Source organism: Equus asinus, chromosome X (genome assembly GCF_041296235.1).
Source record: "Equus asinus isolate D_3611 breed Donkey chromosome X, EquAss-T2T_v2, whole genome shotgun sequence".
NCBI lineage: Eukaryota > Metazoa > Chordata > Mammalia > Perissodactyla > Equidae > Equus > Equus asinus.
Window position 1 is genome coordinate 64,799,966 of NC_091820.1, and position 4,205 is coordinate 64,804,170.

Genomic DNA, 4,205 nt, shown 5'->3' on the forward strand with positions numbered 1-4,205 from the left:
CACCATTTATTGAAGAGACTCTCCTTTCTCCATTGTATGCTCCTGGCTCCCTTGTCGAATATTAGCTGTCCATAAATGTGTAGGTTTGTTTCTGGACTCTTGATTCTCTTCATTGATCTGTGTGTCTGTTTTTGTGCCAGTAACATGCTATTTTGGTTACTATGGCTTTGTAGTATATTTTGAAATCTGGGAGATGAGTTGAGAGTCTGCCTATGCCGCCATCTTGGCAAGATCTCTCAACATTTGTTATTTCTTGTCTTTTTAATAATAGCCATCGTGATGGGTGTGATGTGGTACCTCATTGTGGTTTTTGGTTTGCATTTCCCTATTAATTAGTAATGGTCAACATCTTTTCATGTGCATGTTGGCCATCCATATGTCTTCTTTGGAAAAATGTCTATTCAGATTTTCTGCCCATTTTTTTACTAGAGTTGTTTGGTTTTTGTTCTTGAGTTGTATGTGTTCTTTATGTAGTTTTAAATTACATTTTTAACTATTTTCTTAATCTTTGTCTACAGCACACAACATGCATTTTAATGATCAAAATCACCCTCAGATTCATACTGACTTAATTCCAGTAAGATATAGAAACTTTACTCCTATATAGCTCTATTCTCTTTTCTCCCTTTTGTGCTAGTATTGTTATACATATAACATCGATATATATTATAGATCCAACAATACGTTGTTTCAATCATTACTTTATATAATCTTATGTCTTTTAAAGAAGCTATGAGAAAAGAGGATAACACCAATATAGAGGTGTTTTTATATGCATATTAACCATATTTACCATTTTGGTTTTCTTTCTGTGGAATTAGTTTACCATCTAATGTCATGTCTTAATCCAATTTAGCTGTATGCCCTTAGGACAACTTACAGAAACTTTCAATTACTTTTAAAATAATTTTTTTCAGTTAAATTGCTGTTTTGTTGGGGCGAGCTCTGCCATGCTCCTCAGTCTACCATTGCAAAAGCACAGCATGATTGTCTTTCATAATAAAATATATCTGATTTCTTCAACAAATTCAAAAGTTTTAACATATTATTTTTTTTGGCCCTAACCTGCTTGGAATGTACATGGAAATACAGTATGCCTTCAAGTCCTCTAACCTATCATGCCATGGGATTTATTGGAAAAATAGATTTCCCTGAAGTTTCATCAAAATCACACAGCCTTAAAAGTAGGTGATCTTCCTAGGTTTGTTATTAAAACATCCATACTATGGGGTGGTTAACCTAATGACCCACATTAAAAATGAAAGGACAAAGAAAAGCCTTCAATTTCAGAAATTGGTCAAATCATTTAACAGACTGAGATTCTTGAAGACATTGAGTTGTTAATTTTCATTACTACTGGAGTAATTACTTAGCATTACTAATGGATTAATGTAGGGGAAGAGGCAGAGAGGCAGTAATAGGCACCTGTTTCAGCAATTTTATTTCCATTCCCCCACATTTAAGTAAAGCAAAAATGGCTCCAGAAAATATAGACCACCTTTTTTACTTTACCTTTTTCTTCACTCAAATCCCAAGTATTAGATTGTGACTGGGCATGGTGAAGGCTATGCGCCTACACTGAGTTCTCTACTAGGTCCTCTGCCTACATAATTTCACTTAATCTTTACAACAGCCATGAAAAGTAGGTATAATGGTTAAATTTATGTGTCAACTTGGCTAGGCTATAATGCCCAGATATTTGGTCAAACCCCAGTCTTGATATTGCTGTGAAGGTATTCTTTAGATGTGTTTAAGATTTAAGTCATTGGACTTTGAGTAAAGCAGATCACTCTCCACAATGTGGGCAGACTTCATCCAATCAGTTGAAGGCTTTAATATAAAAAGATCTAGGCCCCCTGCGGAAGAACGATTTCTGCTTCCAGACTGCCTTTGGACTCAAGACTGCAACATCAACTCTTGATGGAATTTTCAGCTTACAAGCCTTCAAATTTCAGACTTGCTCGCCCCCACAATCATGTGAAGCAATTCCTTAAAATGTATATGTGTGTTTGTGTGTGTATGTGTACACACACACACACATACATATAGCCCCTGTCGGTACTGTTTCTCTGGAGAACCCTAACTAAATGCAATAAGTATTATTCTCGCCATATTTTTGGTGGAGAAACTGAAGTTATGTAACTTGCCCAAGGTCACATAGTTGGGAAATGGCAGTTACCTAAGTCCCAGTAACTTCAAAATCTGTGGTTTTCCCTCTCATTTCATCAACTCTAAATGTTGGCATGAAAGAAACCACCCTTTTCTTCCCTTTTCTACTCCTAGGCCCCATATATAAAATAAATACATTTCTGAAAAATTGACTATAAAGTCAAATGAGGCTCAGACACTTATTTACTTAGAATTTAGATACTGGTCTTATTGAATGTTGCTGTTGCTATGGCCACAGAAAGTCTGCACTGAAATGGAATTTTGAGAAAAATATATGCAAGTGATTTAGAAAAACAGAGAAGGAAAAGTACAGATTTTACCTCAATTATTTAGCTTGTTTAATTTTAATCTGGCTTTTTGCTCACAAACATTTTTATTCTTGTGCTGACTTTATCAACCTAGTCAGGGGAAGAAATCAAATGAAGTTTTGGATTGACAGCTTCTGGCCTGGCTTGAATTGGTTATCAGTCAAAACAATCAAAATGGTTTGTTCATGTAGATGGAGTTTGGGAGAAATTATGGATAATTCCATTTCTTTTCACTTTGCTTCATGATATATAGAGGAAGTATATGCAGACCAAATATGATTTTAACTACTTCTAAGGAGTAAAATATTAAGTGAAAACATTGGGGAAGACTGTATATTAAATTAATAATAACTAGCTTGGAGTGGAGATCAGAAAAAAACACAATTAAGCACCTGGTACAGTGACTGACACCTCAGCAAGTGGTACATTGTCTATATAGCTAATGACTAACGAATAGCCCTTCCATCTTCATTTTACACTTTTTGTTCCCTACAATTTATTTGATATGCTCTGAGGAGATCAAAAAAGGAAAACGTGTTCTAGGTCATCAAGGAACTCTGTCTTAAAAATCTTATTCTCTACATTTTTGTAATGTCTAAATTTTAAAGTGGTACTGTGAGTAGTAATTATAATTAATCATTCATTTTACCCATATTTTTAATCACATACTATATAGCTGGCACATTTTTTTAAAAGGATGTTTTTATTTTATTCCCTCTTTTCTAATTTTTCTTTTAATTTTTTTATTGAGATATAGTTGACATGTAATGTTGTATACGTTTAAGGTGTACACATGTTGATTTGATACACCTATACACTGCAATATGATTACCACCATAGCATTAGCCAACACTTCTATCAGGTCACATAATTATTTAATTTAAAAATATGGAACACTTCACGAATTTGCGTGTCTTCCTTGTGCAAGGACCATGCCAATCTTTGTATTGTTTCAATTTTAATATATGTGCTGCCAAAGTGAGCACTAGCAGGTACTTTTTTAGGGGTGAGAATACTACCATGAACAAGACATTATCTCTACTTTCAAGAAAGTAATAATTTAGTGTGGATGGTGGACAAATTACTAGGCATTTCTATTAGAGAAAGGTAAGTAAATGGTGCTAAGAGAGGATTTAGGATAGATACCTCATTATGTGTTAGTGGATATAGGAGGTGATCAGGCATAATTTCCTAGAGGAAGTGATATACAGTAGTTCCCCCTTATCCGTGGTTTCACTTTCCGTGGTTTCAGTTACCTGCAGTCAACCACAGACCGAAAATATTAAATGGAAAATTCCAGAAATAAACTATTCATAAGTTTTAAATTACCCACTGTTCTGAGTAGCATGATGACATCTCATGCCGTCACATTCCATCCCAGCAGGGACACGAATCATCCCTTTGTCCAGCGTATCCATGCCACATACCCTACCCACACGTTAGTCACTTAGCAGCTTTCTCGGTTATCAGATTGTCGACTGTCGTGGTATCACAGTGCTTGTGTTCAAGTAACCCTTATTTTACTTAATACTAGCCCCAAAGCACAATGTAGCGATGCTGGAAATTCAGATATGCCAAAGACAAGCTGGAAAGTTCTTCTTTTAAGCGAAAAAGTGAAAGTTATTGATTTAAGGAAAGAAAAAAATCATATGCTAAGGTGGCTGAGATCTATGGTAACTTTTATTAGAGTATATTGTTATAATTGTTCTATTTTATTATTGGTTATTC

The 4,205-nt window shown here is 34.8% G+C and overlaps 1 non-coding gene across 1 annotated transcript; it reads right to left on the minus strand.

Moving 5' to 3' along the window:
• Window positions 1-3,359: 3,359 nt before the first annotated feature.
• LOC123282754 (U6 spliceosomal RNA) lies at window positions 3,360-3,463 on the minus strand. The gene has a single exon (XR_006522995.1). It is a non-coding gene; the product is annotated as a U6 spliceosomal RNA (small nuclear RNA).
• Between the last annotated feature and the right edge of the window lie 742 nt (window positions 3,464-4,205).